Raw genomic sequence first — 16,767 nt, 5'->3', positions numbered from 1 at the left:
TCCTTACCCATCCTTCTTTATTTCTGTCGTATTGGCTTTACCCCTTCAACCAGCTCGATATTTATAGGATCCACAACAAAACCCCTTATTTCCTTGTATGAAGTGATGAAAAGATCTAGAAACCTGTCCAACATTGTTAAATACTCCCTTCTTTCTCCTTGTGTCATATCAGCACGCAGCATATTTTGAATCAATTCTTTCTTCAGTGGAAATTTCTATTTAGGTTGCATCAACTCCTCAAGTTAATCTAAATGGGTTGAAGCATTTATATTCCTTGACACTTGCAACATTTCATCCACTTCCCTCTTCTCCCCATCCAACAACAAGAATGACACTTCACCCTCATCACACTAGAACTGGAAGCAGAGCTACTTTCTAAATCTTTAGCACTGTCCTTACTGGAAACTTTAAAGTCATCATTCTCACTCACATCTTCTAGTGCCATATGTTGCTTGGTAGTCATATCAAACACCCTTTTTTCACCCTTCCTGCTATACACACAGATTGTGCCCTTTCCCCAATCTTGCATAGCACTAATAGCTCTCAACCAAGGTCATCCCAAAATGAGACGAAAAGCTCCCAGGCGAGATGGCATAACATGAAAGTTTACTATAACCTTCACATTAAATACTTCAGCTTCCAAATTCTTAATCATCCCTAAACACTTCACTTTGGCATGGTTTGCTAGTCGAATCCGAAACCTGGAGCTTTCGCTTGTAATGAGACCTAGTCTCTCGACACATGACTGTGTGATCACACAAACTTGAACACCTCCATCAATGTAGGCCTCTCCCATGTCCACATTTTGTGCCAAGCGTTCACCACATGACAAATTTCGGGTAACTCTCCTGCAGCCAACACTCTGACTTGTGCATGCTTCGGATCTTTCTCTATATTCACTAATGACTTCCACTCCCTCTTGAGTTTGGGCACCATATTCATCAACTGTCCAAAAGTACAATCTACTTTCCTCCCAATCAGGTCTTCCTTTAAACTATAAGATGTTTGGCCTTCTCCCAAAGGTAAATCTACCACTTCAAATCGTCTATGAGGTCTTCTCTTCCTCTTGGATTTTTCATCTTCACCCTCTTCCTCTTTCCCTTTCTTTTTGCTAGGACCAGGAGCAGCATAGCCTTCCCTTTCTCTTTTGCCCACGGTGGGCAGCACATATGCTTCTTTATTTTCTACGTGCACAATACCCACATGACCACCATAGGTTGAGGCCTGATTTTCCTGTTCAATTAGTACCTTGATCTCCCCGTATATCCAATGCATAATCATTAGCCCTATTAGGAATCTACTGAGGGAGTGGGGAACAAATAACCTCCCATCTTTGTTGGCTTTGAACAATAAGTGCTGATGTGACCAAGTTCACAACAATTATAACAATTAGGAATGAACCTCCTCTGCGGCTCAAAGACGCCTTGTCCATGAGCCACATTAGCATTAGGCTGAGCTTCACATGCATGAGCCATCCCTCTACCACAACCATGACCACGACCACCTCCACCTCCACCTCCACCTCCAAGAACACTGATTCAAAATTCTTGCATCATGGTCATCATATCTTGCATATTTCGCTGTAATTGTTCAGTATTATCAACCCTTTGAGCAGGTTGGGCTCCAGCCTCTGCTTGATTTTCTTCCTTTTGACCACCATTACTTTGCACAAGGACCACTTTCCCATACTCATATATTAAGTCTTTGAGCCTTCCATTCTTTCTCTCTGGCGATAGTGACTGCTTCATTGAAAGTGGTGGGCCTTTTCAACTCAAATTTGAACTTCAGACTTTCTTTTAAGTTTTCCATGAAATGGTCCTTCTTTAACATAGATGGAGGGATTTCATTTCCCAACTCGGGCCCATTTATCTTATAAACGGGTGAACTGCATGACAAAATCATCAACACTCTGATTACTCTTTTGAGTGTATCCCAGAATTTCATGTCAACTTCATCAGGTACTTCAATGGATCTGTATTGTGCATGGAAAGCTTGCTTCACACAATTGTAGTCCAAAAATACCCTTGGAGTTTGTGCCTGCATCAACTCTTCATGATTGTGTAACCAAACTTTTACCTCATCCTATAAACTGTATTGCAATAGACGCAACAATATAGCTTGGTGTAGTATATTTTGCAATAAGCAATTGACTTCCAATTTTTCATTAAAAGTATGTGTATCCTCATTAGGAAATCCATGAAACTGTAGGAGCTCGTCCACCATGTTTGATTGCCACAAAAACACTTACATGTGATGTCAAAAGCTCAAGGGATGTTGATGGATCGCTCCAATACCTAATCCACCTCACACTACTAGGTAACCCGGCCCCCAATTCTAAGCTTCACAAAACCTCATGACCCTCCAAAGGTTGCAATGCAATTATTTGACCACCTCAAGTGCTGTCCACAATTTGCACATACATAGGCGGTTTGTGCGTAAGGACCCACATCCCCTTTACATTCTCTGTCTGCAAAATAGATATATTTCACAAGAGTTGGAGCACGGGAGCACTTGATCCTCATGCGGGCACCAAAACAATGTTAGCATGCAAACGATAAGGAAAATGAATGCCTCTGTAGCCTTGCACGAGCCACACCATCAGAAGGAAGAACTATTGCACGGCCGAAAACACATGTGGTAAACACCTGTAGAGATTTATGAAAAATCCTTCAAGCATGGAACACACTCAAAATCACGAGAAATAGAGGACATCATGATGAAGCTCGTCTTGTGGAGATGTCCGTAAAGTATCCATAGGCAAAAAATAGAGGAGAAATGAAGAAGTTATGGCCACTCGAACATGGAGGTGTCCTTTCTCTTGCTAAAAATGAGCTCTCTAGAAGTTTTGTAGCTATTAAAATGGGGGCTTCCTTATCTTTTATTGCCAAGAATTTTCTCTCTCTTCTTAGCCGACAAGGCTCTCTATCAAGGCATCTTTTAAATGGCTCCTTTTATGCCTTTTTTGGGCAAAAAATGAGCTATTGTGGTGATCCTTTGACCAAGGAATGGGGTGGGGGCAAGTGGGCGGGGACCAAAAATTGTGCCAGGTGCCTGTCCAACTGAGTGTGAGATCCCAAAATGCACCCCCTCTTCCCCATGAGCCCACGAGCCCCTCCATGGCAAGCCTTGAGAGCCTATCACCAAGTGATACACCTATAGTGGGCTCCCCATTTAGGCTATATACCCCCCACCTTCCACTTGTTCCTTCCCATGTGGGATAATCCCGCCGCCACATGGCAACCTCCTCCTCAATCCTCCCAAACCCCTTGTGTCCACAAATTTCCAAATTTCTCCCAAAGCACGAGGGCTTCTTGGACAAACTTTCCCCAAGCATAACCTGCTGCTCCGGTCACACCGAATGACTCACCGTAACACACGGCTCGAAGCCCATCATCTCGGGTACATCTAGAATTCTTAAACCTCAGCATTTTTATTCCAATTGTCAAGTTGGCCCAGTTTCCCCCCTTGTCGCATACACCTGCATTCACCTTCTAAGTTGAGACCGCCCACTTCGGATGCTCATAACTGGTGATGTACAAGTCCGATTCACGGGCTATAAAGAAAGGCTGAAAATATTTATTAAATACCATATTTTGAGGAATTGAATAGCCCAAAACATCAATCACCTTCTAAGTTGAGACCGCCCACTTTGGATGCTCATAATTGGTGATGTACAAGTTCGATTCACGAGCTATAAAGAAAGGCTGAAAATATTGATTAAAAACCATGTTTTGAGGAATTGAATAGCCCAAAACATCAACAACCAAACGTGGAAAAATCACACCTTTATACATAAATTTTGGCATGTTCACTTCCAAGACTTGTAGGGCTATGTACACATATATACATGAGGCTAGTGGGAAAGCTTTTTGGCATGACTTAGTTACTTTATGCTCATCCAAAAAATACATGACAATGTTAGTTGAGTGGGCAACCATCTGGCGGCTTCAGTGGCTCATTTTGCATAGGAAAGGCCAAGGGATGGAGGGCTGGGATCCACTGTCTAACTGTGACGATGAGTGAGGCACAACTTTCGCAATGCATTGCACCTAATTTCTTTTTGAAAGAGCATGACTAGTTCATAAGGAACTTATAAAGAAAGTACAAGTAACCTATCGAGAAAATCATAGACAGTGCAACAAACAATCTGCGGTGAGTGAGGCTGCAACGTGGGCAACAAATTACACATAATCTTACTCTTATAATGGAGAGAAGGGATCGAGGAAAGTGCCGCATGGCTGTGGAGATGGCACCCCGATCAATGAACCCAATATAAAAAAAAATCCCAATCGTCGTCGTCTATACTTGCATGAGTTACATGGCGTATGCATGTAGATCAAGAAGGTGCATGTAGAGAAAACGTTTCTCTGTTGTTTCTCTCTCTATCTCTCTCTCTCTCTCTCTCTCTCTCTCTCTCTCTCTCTCTCTCTCTCTCTCTCTCACACACACACACACACACACACACACACACACACACACACACACATGATCAAGCTCAATATCTAAGGTGTAGGAAACTCGACAAAGGATGGTGGAAATTATAGAGTGGCTAGAGGCTGTGATGGAGGTTGTGGCTGCTATGAGGACCCTCAGGATGCTTTGGAATAGATAGGTCAGATTGTGGAGGTACCGGTGATGTTGGACATGCCCTCGGAGGTGGACTGGTCCATTTTTGTGAATGAGATTGAGGCCATGGTAGGTGGGATGTCGACGGAAGTCTTGGAGGTTCTAGCGTGGATCAAGAAGGCCAAGTGCAAGAACTTGGCTACACTGGGTAGGGAGATGAGCATCACGCTAATATAGATTTCTGAGCTCCAGTATGAAATCTAGGGTATAGGAAACTCGACAAAGGGTGGTGGAAATTCTAGGGCGGCTAGAGGCTATGATGGAGGTTGTGGCTGTTGTGAAGGACCCTTTGGATGCTTTGGAATAGGTAGGTCAGCATGTCTGTGCAAAAGGAGCCCTTTGAATGAGAAGTTCCACACACTTTCAATGATGTCAAATATCAGCAAAGGCTCTGCTAAAATGACACACTTTGTGAGGTTGCCTATATAGTGCCACTTGCCCGTCTTGCTAGCTTTGTGGCAGCGCTTTGGGGGGTGGGGCTGCATCCTCTAGGACAAAAATTTGTTGCTAGACTCGTCTTCTTGAGGTCTTAACAATAAAAATATGACACTCATCCTCTCTAGCCTTCATTGCTTCACAATTTGGCACGCGTCAAGCTTGAAAACAAACACCAACTTAGTTCTAAACATTCAAATAATGACACATGCTTCTAAGATGAACGTATAGGTGATTTCATTTGGTGAAAGGCCTTCACTTTGCATTCGGTTAAAACTTCACCGAGCTTCCATAAATGTTAACCAAAGCACTGCAAGGCTACATTTTTGCCTACCGAGCATACCCAGCTAGCAATGCACTGCAAGTGATGACATTTTGGACAAGATTCCCCTTGAGCACTACTGCATTTCAAAACCTGGCTGACGCTCAAAACTCCCAGATGGCACCCCGACCTAAACGACCAAACTGGTACAAAACTGGCCCCCAGTGAATCTTCAACGGCCAATATCTTGGCAACTAGACTTCTGATCACTGATTTGAAAAGACCGACGTGCTCCACAAAGTGAGCACTTCAAGCCCATGCATTCATCTCATTTATGACCCCTCGGCTACAGTTGCCCAATCCGGTACGGATCTGCAAGTGACCGAAACTTCAAACTGCTATAACTTCTTCACCGTAGCTCCAAACGACAAGCCATAAAAACACGTCGATAGAGCACTTCAAGAACTACAGTTCTAGATCATAAAATCCTATCTATAATCACGTAAAGCACTCTCCTTTTTTTCATCATCAAGGCATTTGTTGGCCCTTAAAAGCCGCATCTAGCATACATAAAGCTTAAAACTAGCTTGTTATCAAGCCATGATCACTGATAAATAATCAAGTAGACTTCAATCAAGCACAATGTGCATCCTTCTGGTAATTTTCTCATCATGGAAGCGGAGCTGCACGACATCGAGCTACCCTGGCAGATTTACTCACTTATAAAGACACTCATGTTTTGGTTAGAGAAGAGGTGGTGCGAAAGAAGAAAGTCAAGACTCTTGCCATATTTGATGCTTCACTATTATACTTTGATGGTTCTTATCAAAGAAATCATGATGCTGCTTCAAGAGGCATTGTCATTTATGATGCACAAGGAAAGCTTTAAGGAAGCAAGGGTTGAAACTTGATGCAAAAAGTAACAATGAAGTAGTGTACATGGCTCTTGAAGGTGGTTTGCACATTTGCTTACAATTAGGAATTAAACGCTTGCAGATCAAAGGAGATTCCTTGTTGGTCGTGAAGAAACTATTGGGAGTATAGAAGAGTAAGAATCCTAAACTAAAGAATTTATGCTTCAAGGTGAAATCGTTGCTCAAAAAGTTTGAAGTATGGAGTTTGCATCATATTGAGAGGTCTCAAAATGAAGAAGCTCATGATGCTGCCCAAGAAATGATCACTTGTGTGTTTGTGCTAAAGGAAAATTCCCCTTTATATCATGGAAGATAAGTGTTATCAAAGGAGATTGATTTTCTGTTGATTGGTGTCCTACCTGAAGGTTTACCATCCTCCAAAAAGTATGCCTTTATAAGAAAATCCAGGAAATACAAAATGCTTGATGATGTGCTTTACATGAAAGGAAGTGATTTGGTTTTGCGTCGTGTGTCTTGGAAAGAGAAAATCTACAAGATTTCGGAAGAAAATCATGAGGGATCTTGTGGAGGTCATTTTGCCATGAAGATCATGGCAAGAAGGCTATATATGGCCAAGCATTCAGCGGGATGTTAACCATTTGTGCAAGTCGTGTTTGCCTTACCAAAAGATGGGAAAGAGAATTTTGAAGTCCAAATTGCAAAAGACAATTCTAGCTTTTGATGTGTTTGAAAAATGGGGTCTTGATGCTATTGGACCCTTACCTACAATTCTAGCTTTTGATGTGTTTGAAAAATGGGGTCTTGATGCTATTGGACCCTTACCTATGACCCTTACCTATGACTAGCAAAAGAAATGCTTACATTTTGGCAGCATTGGATTACTTGTCATGATGGGAAGAAGCTAAAGCTGTCAAACAGATTACTAGTAAGGAAACGGGGAAGTTTTTTTATGAGCATATATGTTGCAAATTTGGTGTGCCCCTAGAGATACTTTCTTATAGAGGACCAGGATTTAGAGGAGAACTGTTTGATTTCTTATGCGAGAAGCTCAATATATAGCATAGATACACTTATTATCAACAATGCAATGGTCTTAATGAGAGGTTCAATGGAGAGTTGGTGAAGATCTTAACAAAGATAACTCCAACACATGGGAAGACTTGGGATTCAAAGTTTCCTTGTGCATTATAGGCCTACAATACTGCTATCAAAACGAGCACATGATTTTCTCCTTATCACTTGGTTTATGGCAAAGAAGCTTTATTGCCAATTGAAGTGGAGATTCCTGCACTCAAATTGTTGTCATTGGGAGATTAAGAGCAAACAAATTCTTGGCAAAAAAGATTGTTGGATTTACAATGTTTACATTTGAATAGAAATTGAGCTTTCAAGTACCATGTAGAAACAACAAAGAAGGCTCAACTAAAGGCTAATGAATGCGTACAGGACAAGGGAATTGAAAAAGGTGATCTGGTGTTGCGTTACAATAGTAATTTGGACAATACCTTTCAAAATAAGTTTCAAATAAAGTGGGAAGGTCCTTTAACTGTTGTAAACAAATTTGAAAATGGCACAAATCAGTTGGCAGATTTGAGTGGAGCACAACATAAATATCGTGTTAATGGTTACAAATTGAAGAAATATTTGGCATGTTTGATGACAATTATGATAGATGAGATGCTATCAATAGATGGAGACAATGTGGAAACATTCACTACAAGAGGTACTTCACATTTGCGACGCTCAAAAGTGAAAATCCATGGCGTCGCTATGAGCATCGCTATTTTATTTGCTACATAGCGACGCTGATAGCGATGGCGAGAGGGGTAAAAAATAAACCAAGAGCACCCGAAAACTCAGATCTCAGATCTGAGTTTTTGGCGCTCCAGCAAAGAGATAACCCGCGCTCTCCCTCTCTCTCTCTCTCTCTCTCTTCCCCACACACACACACATACATAGACATACATGAGGAGAGGCAGGAGAGCCAGGTATGCTCCTTCCCTCTCCTCTCTCTCATGTTCCCTTCCCCTCTTTCTCTCTCTCTCTCCCTCTCTCTCTCTCTCTCTCTCTCTCACACACACACACACACACACACACACACACACATACACACACACACATTGTGTCTTTGAGAGAGAGAGAGAGAGAGAGAGAGAGAGAACACATGCATAAACAAAACACACACACACACATATATGCATAAACAAAGAATGCATACACACACACATTGAGAGAGGAAAAGAAAGAGAGAGAGAGAGAGAGAGAGAGAGAGAGAGAGCGAGAGGAGAAAACAAAGAGAAAGAGAGAGAAAATAAAAAACCAAAGAGAGAGAGGGGGGGAGAAGACGAAAGAGAGAGGTGGGGAGAAAACAAAGAGAGAGAGAGATTATGTTAAAATTTAAATTAGATTACATTTAGATTTATGTTTATGTTGAGTTTAAGATTAGGTTAGATTTAGATTTACGTTAGATTAATATTAGGGATGGTGTTCTACGGATTCTTGCAGATTGCGCAGCCTAGAAACATATAGACAAAACATGGTTGGATTTTTCCAAGGAAGCTCGAAATTTGTGCTTTGGCCTGGCTATGGATGGCGTAAATCCATTTGGTCAAAGATCAACATCTTACAGTGTATAGCCCGTTGTCATCGTCAACTACAACATTCCCCCATGTGGTTGACTACAAAGAAGGGGCACCTATGGCTAAGCTTGATTGTGCCGAGGTGATATAAAGTGAAGAATATGGATGTGTATCTTCGTCCACTATTGAAAGAGCTACAACAATTGTGGATTGGCATAGAAGTGGTGAATATGAGCCGACACACAGGTCGACGGAACGCTTTGATTAGAGGCATTCTAATGTGGACCATGCATGAGGGTATAAGCATGTTAACTTGTCATGCTTTTTGGTGTCCCGGACAATGCTAGTAAGAGGTGCTTGTTAGCATCTATTCAAAACCAAAGAGCAAGTGAAGTTTGAAATTTTAATAACCATAAGATATATTATTTGTTCCCTCCCATATGGGGTGTGGACTCTGTTTTCAGTGACGAAGACGACGTGGGGTGTGGCCTCTCTTCTCTTTCTCTGTGTGTGTGTGTGTGTGCGGCGCAGACTCCCTCTCTGTCTCACTCTCAAACCAGTTTACAGTTTTCCCTATTCCTACTCCCTCCCTCTCTCTCTCTCTCTCTCTCTCTCTCTCTCTCTCTCTCTCTGTCTCTCTCTCTCTCTTTCTCTCTCTCTCTCTCTCTCTCTCTCTCTCTCTCTCTCTCTCTCTCTCTCTCTCGCATTGCTTCTTGCCTCGAAGTCGAGTTCTCAAAGCTTAGTAGACTTGCAGATATGGAAAACCAGCAGAGAACATTATTGCCACTAGAAATGGAGGCAAAAGGGAGCCATTATAGAAGGGAGACATTACAGGAAATGAATCACAACTACCAGCATCCAGCTCTTTCTATTATCAGGAAATATGAGAGAAAAAGAAAGCGTAAACAGCGGGAGCACCGAGAGATGACAACTAAACGAGGACATCATGCTGTCGACGATGAGGAGAAAAGGAATATCTCCTTCGAGATTGTGAAAGCTTTCAAGAGCAGGACTGAAGGTCTCAACAAAGAAGCGAAGTGTGAAATATGGAATCTTGTTGCTCAACATCTGCTTGTTCGGGCAATCCGTGGATAGTCTTTAGAGGAGGAGGCTGCTGTGTAGAGTGCAATTATCTCCAATGTCAGCAACACACTAGCTATCGTCATTCTCTAGGGTCCTAAAAGTCGACCATCGCAGCTTGTTCAAAGCAAAATCACAGCAGATGAAGTCTGGTGTCAATGATCGACAAGCAACACCGTCATAGCCCTATCACATATGAAATTAAGGAATTGATCTACACATTTTGGACAGAGGAGACTCGTGTTTCACCCAACAAGAAGGATGTTTGTCGAAAGAGAGTGGGAAGGAAAATCTACATAAAACACCCTGTGCACCTCTTGGATGAGTCTCAGGTGATCAATGACATACTTGCGCCATAACTTATGCATTCTAGCATGCTAGTAATCTACCTAGCATACAGAGCATGCTAGTTATCACAATATGTTATGCTATGTATGCCACCTAGCATGTGATCTAGTTAGCATAGTCTCACTCCTAGTATGTTGGGTATGTTGTTTAGCATGATAAGTATGTTGTTTAGCATGATAAGTATGCTGTCTAGCACAATATGTAAGCTACTATAACACCCTTTATGCTAGTTAGCATACATATTATGCTAACTAGAATGCTCTGTATGTTCTTTGACACAATGAGTATGCTAGCTACCTTTCGTAGTATGCTAGCTAGCATAATGGGTAAGCTGGTTTATGGTATATGCTAGTTAGCATTCCTGTATGGTGGGTATGGTGTTCAGCATAAATCTTCTGCTAGTTAGCATGCCTAGTGATCTTGAGGACTATGCTGGTTAGCACAATATGTATGCTACTTTAACACCTTTTATGCTAGTGTGCTGGCTATGCTATTCAACATAACAAGTGTGCTGGCTAACACAATATGTATGCTAGTTAGCATACCTTCTATTCTTCTTAGCACACTTTGTGTGGTTAACCATGACTCATATGTTAAACTACACACTGATTTTGCTTGTTAGCACATCTAGTATGCTAGTTAGCATACTCAGTTGTGCTAACTAGCAATATATCATGCTAGTAAGCATACTCAGCTAGCTAACTAGCATGATGAGTATGCTAGTTAGCACAACTAAGAATGCTAAGTAGCATAACGGGTAAGCTGGTTTATGCTAGTATGCTAGTTAGCATATTCAGCTATGCTAACTAGCATACTCAGCATGCTAGTTAGCATACTCAACATGATAACTATCATGCTCATGAGAATGCTAGTTAGCACAGCTGAGAATGCTAAGTAGCATAACGGGTAAGCTGATTTATGCTATGTAGCATTTGTAGCGTGTTGGCTATGCTGTTCAACATAATACGTGTGCTGGTTAGCACAATATGTATGCTAGTTAGCATACCTTCGATTCTTCTTAGCACACATTCATGTGGTTAACAATGACTCATATGCTAAATTACACACTGATTATGCTTGTAAGCACAGCTAGTATGCTAGTTAGCATATTCAGCTATGCTAACTAGCATACTCAGCTTGGTAACTAGCATGCTGATGAGTATGCCTCGTATGCTAAACTACACACTGATTGTGCTTGTTAGCACAGCTAGTATTCTAGTTAGCATACTCAGCATGCTAACTAGCATGCTGATGAGTATGCTAGCTAGTATGCTAATGAGTATGCTAGTTAGCACAGCTAGTATGCTAACTCAGCATGCTAGTTAGCATACTCAGTATGCTGATGAGTATACTCAGCATGCTAGCTAGCATGCAGATGAGTATGCCTCATATGCTACACTACACACTGATTGTGCTTGTTAGCAAAGCTAGTATTCTAGTTAGCATACTCAGCTATGCTAGTTAGCATACTCAGCATGCTAGTTAGCATACTCAGCATGCTAACTAGCATACTCAGCATGCTAACTAGCATGCTTAGTATACAATGTTATACCCAGTTACATGCATGCTAGGACCATACCATGTGCTGTTTAACACACCAATTTGTTTCTATGGTGGATGTATTAAGTAGCAATGCGTATAGTCCTGTTTGGATTATTTATCCTAGTAAACATACTGATCAAATATGGATATTGCATGTTGAGCTCTTTCAAAGATTCAAAAAAAAACATGCAGATTGCAAGATTGGCATGAGGATGTTTGAGATGTTAAAGCCATTCTTTTGCAGGAGGCTGAAGGATAGGTACACATGCTGTTGCGAATACCATGTGTAGATGACCTTTTTGAAAGACGCACTGAACCACATACGCTCTCGTGCTTTTGGGCTGCATGATACATGTTGCAATTGTGTATGCAATATCTGTGCTACAGGCAAGAACATTAGAAGCGGCGGCTGCCTGTCTTCACATCACACGTTCAAAGGTGTCACACAGGTGTGGGAGTCCGTTCTCTATCCAAAGCCAGCAGATGCGGTTTTCCATAGAAGGGAATGCCTGTTGGGAGACTGTAAGATATGTGGAGTAAAGCAGTTAGAATTATGTTGCTTAGAAACAACAAAGCCAGGTGAGAGTATTAATGTGAAAGTATTTGCGTATGTAGAAGCAAAAGACAGGCATGGAAACAGTAAGAAAAGAAAAGATCTTTTGCATAAAGAAATGCAGTGCTCGGAGTTTCTTCGACTGTTGCAGACCAAGTTGAAGCTCTTCATCACTCATAACTATGTGGCACGATGGCAAGGACAACAATTTAAGGATTTTATACTTCGCTTTCGGGATGATGTCATTGTCTCAGTTGTTGACTTTGCTGAAAATTACGCCTTCAAGGAGAAAAATGAGATTCAATCAATGCATTGGCACTCTAGTCAAGTAACTATTTTTGTACACATAACGTACTACCGCAAGGCAGGGGAGGTAGTCAAAACAATCCACTTCTTCATATCAAATGATAGGGTCCATGACACAATATTTGTGCAACATTGCTTCATGCTACATTGTGACTGGTTACAACAAGAGGGTGTCACTTGTAAACAACATTGGGTGTGGTCAGATGGTGCGGCCTCGCAATTCAAGGGAGCCATGCCTTTCTATTTTGTTGCAAGATATGGTGGACTCACAGGGATTGGGATGAGCTGGTTCTTCCTTGGATCAGGGCATGACAAGGGCGAGCATGATGGTGCAAGAGTAGTTGTGAAAAGAACCTTGACCCATGAACAACTAAAACCTAATGGAGCTATATTGCAGTGTGCAGCAGATGTGGTTGCTTATTGCCAGGCCAACCTATCGCATGGAGCACCTGCATCATATCCTTCAAAAGAAAGGGAATGTGCTCGTGTGTTCTGGGAGGTTAAAGAGGGAGATGTTAACAGGGAAGTTAAGTGGAATTGTGCCACTGTGGCAAAAAATCGCTCTTTGCATGCTATTCGTGGTCACAACCCGCATGATCCAACTGCCCTTGCAACAAGAAAGTTCTCATGCTTCTATGATGCATGCATGAACGGAAGGTGGAATCACTGTATCAATAAAGCTCACGTGGAGGCTTGGGATTATCAGATTCTACAGCCATTACTTGAGCAAACAGATGAAGTTTCGACAGAGGAAGTCGTTGGCTATGATGACTTCACATACGAAGGTCATCATGATGTGTTGAGTAGCGCTCTATGTTCTAGAGACACATTTGCTGTAAATCTAGATGCTTTAACCAACGCCGAAGATGTGGATTTCTATCTGGTCAAGTGTGTTGCAGAAAAGAAGAAGGTGGAGAAGGGGTACATTGATGAATGAAGCAATGTAATTGACAGAGGCTCATATGTTGTGCAAGGACTGTATTACAAGAAATTGGATGCATACACCTTCAAGCTAGACCACAAACAATAGACCACAAGCAGCCTATCGTCCACCTACTTTCACATGTGGTGCGATGTATCAAAATACCCATGGATCACGTCCCAAGGAGAAGGCAGGTGTACACAATCACTCCAAAAAGCTATGAAGCAATCTGTAATAGCATGCCCTTCGGCTTTTAAGTTGTATCCACTGAATTTTCTATATACCACTTTGCTGGGGTATGCAGTTTTATTATAAAGTTGGTCAGCATGCTAACTATCAAACTGTTTACATTAATTGCTAACTATCAAACTGTTTACATCTTGTGTCAGCATGCTAACTATCAAACTATTTACATTAATTGCCAGCATCAAATTATTTACATAGGGTTCAATTTTACAATGACAGTCACTGCCCCAAAAACCCTTAAGGCCTCCTTGGAGGGCGCTTGTAGTGACCGGGTTGTCCTCGCTGTTTGTCTTCTTCCTGCTGCCTCTTTTCTTTTCTCTCTGCTTCCTCCTTTGCTTCTAGGTCGGCACTATGCTGCTCACTTTCTCTTCTTTCCCTCTCCAGCTTTTCTTTCTCTCTTTCTGCTTCTAGGTCAGCTTCTCGCTATTTGCGACGAAGTTCTTCTAGTCTTTTAGCCTCTATATCCCTCTTTTGAATGTCAAGCAAACGTTTGACGACTGCATCAAAAAACTCATCTGAGCCTGTCTCAAACACATTATCAGAAACATATGCTTTCCGATCATCCGTTTGCAGCCAAAGAAAAAGCCAGGACTGCAAAGTTTCTATAAGGAACTTTTCCCTCTGCTCAGCACTCTGGTGCTCTAGACTGGGAGTAACAAGCCAAGTTTGTGGTGGGTTCTAAAACACTTTGTAGAAGCTATTATTGATTATAAGTGTGTTTTGGGCGTTGTACCCCGGAGCGTGTTTCCAGAACAAGGATAAGTCTTTCATAAACACAGGTTTTCTCTGGATCTGCCAGGATTGCTTTGGACAGTGCGCTTGAGCAAAAAACCCAGTAATCTTTGGCCCCTGCTCTTTAAAAACAGTACGACAAATACTCATGACTTTACTATGGAGGCTTGTGCTCCATATAAACACATTAAAGAACTGTAGGCACCAGTCCAAAAAAAAATGGTTGTCCTTGCGACAGAACACCTGCTTATCAAGTACATCGTATTTCAGCATTTCATCTTCATATGCCAGGGGCTTTTCACCAAAGCGAGGCTCTACCACTGCCACCAAAAGACCATTCAGGTCCAACAGCAGAGCCCTTTTTTCATCACATAAACGCTTAGGCACCCATATTAGGTATGGTAGAGGATACCATTCAGAAAAAATAACTGGCCCACTTGGGTGCACATAATTTAGGCGCTCAATAATAGTACGGGCAAGCTGTGAATATCGTTCAAGGCGTTTTTCAATCTCCATTTTCTGTCTCCTTAACTGCCTGGCTTTGTGGGCTCGCCATCTCCGTAATTTCTGCCATTGCATGGCCGCAGTTGCATCAGGCATTACGATTAATTCCTGTTTCTCTTCCTCTGCAGGGAAACCGCGATACGAAATGAACAAGTTTAAAAAAGAAAAACCGCAAAAATTACAATGAACTGCTGCTTAGATTTATATTGCACAAAAATACATTTTCATTCGAAAACAAAATGCATGTCAGTTACAATACGATTTGGGTTTCAAAATGGTCTAGCATATACAGTGAAGGGCACAACCGGGTAGGGAGCAATAAGTCTTAACACAATTTTTTGCAAGCTATTGAGCGGGTGGCTTTCTTTTCACCTTTGGAGCTTTCAACCTTGTCCAAACCAGAGGCTGTGCTTGCAATGTCTTCGGGTACCTCTTCAAGGCCAACTTTTCTTTTCAGCTGAGCTTTACGCAAAAAACCCTCAAGAGGGATGTTGTCACCAACTTCTTGCTCATCTTCTATGTTGTCATTCTTCAAAGTTTCCCCTGAGCCACTAGCCACTGTCTGATGAGAAGCTTCTGATTTGTCAGCTTCTGATTTGTCAGCTTCTGATTTGTCAGCTTCTGATTTGTCAGTAGCAGCAGGCATCACTGGCACACGAGGCACACGAGGAGCCATGACAAAAAAATCATCTTCTTTTTCATCTTCTGAGTTCCTGCTCACATCACCGCCTTCCTCCGTTGTTTTCATGATTTCATTTGGCATCTGCTGGAAGCCCTCATCCACCCCTTCACTCCCTGCATCTAGCTCAACACCCTTCTCCGTCGAAGGGTTCTCACCTGTATCCAGCTCATCACTATCCTTGATCGAAAGGTCCTCCATTACAGCCTTTCCCTTGCCCTTCGTGTCATGCACACTGCCCACATCACGGAGGGACTGCCCCAAGCCTGCAAAAGAAAACGTGGATTAAGACTCATATAAGCATGTCATGTATGCTAGAAAATGTTTTATATGTTGTGACTATGTGTGCGGCCTGACATACATTGGAATCCATTATGCTGATAAGCCCAGTATGCTAATTCGAATTGCTGAGTATGCTAACTAGCATATCAAATATGCTAGTTTGCATCTCGAGATGGTAGCTTACTTACTAGATTTGCCATTATGACAAAAAACTTACTCTAGTCTGTACACTGAGCACAAGTATGCTAATTAGCATACAAGATATGCTAATTAGCACACTAGATATGCTAATTAGCATATTGGGTATACTAATGAGCATAGTGGGTATGCTAATTAGCATACCCAGTATGCTATTTAGTATTTCCAGTATGCTAATTAGCATACCCAGTATGCTATTTAGCATATCCAGTATGCTAATTAGCATATCCAATATGCTAATAAGCATATCCAATATGCTAATCAGCATACTCATTACGTGAATCAGCATACCCAGTATGCTAATGAGCATTCCCACTATACTAATTAGCATATCCAGTATGCTATTTAGCATATCCAATATGCTAATAAGCATATCCAGTATGCTAATCAGCATACCCAATACGCTAATCAACATACCCAGTATGCTAATCAGCATATACAGTTTGCTAGTTAGCATTTGGATATGGTAGTTAAATTACTAGATATGCTAATATACCAAACTTACTCTAATCTGTACACTAAGCACAGGGTATGCTAATTAGCATACAAGATATGCTAATTAGCATATCCAGTTAACACACTCAATATTCTCACTCGG

This window comes from Adiantum capillus-veneris, chromosome 28, assembly GCF_014529385.1.
Source record: "Adiantum capillus-veneris isolate H3 chromosome 28, ASM1452938v2, whole genome shotgun sequence".
NCBI lineage: Eukaryota > Viridiplantae > Streptophyta > Polypodiopsida > Polypodiales > Pteridaceae > Adiantum > Adiantum capillus-veneris.
This window is presented reverse-complemented; position numbering follows the sequence as displayed.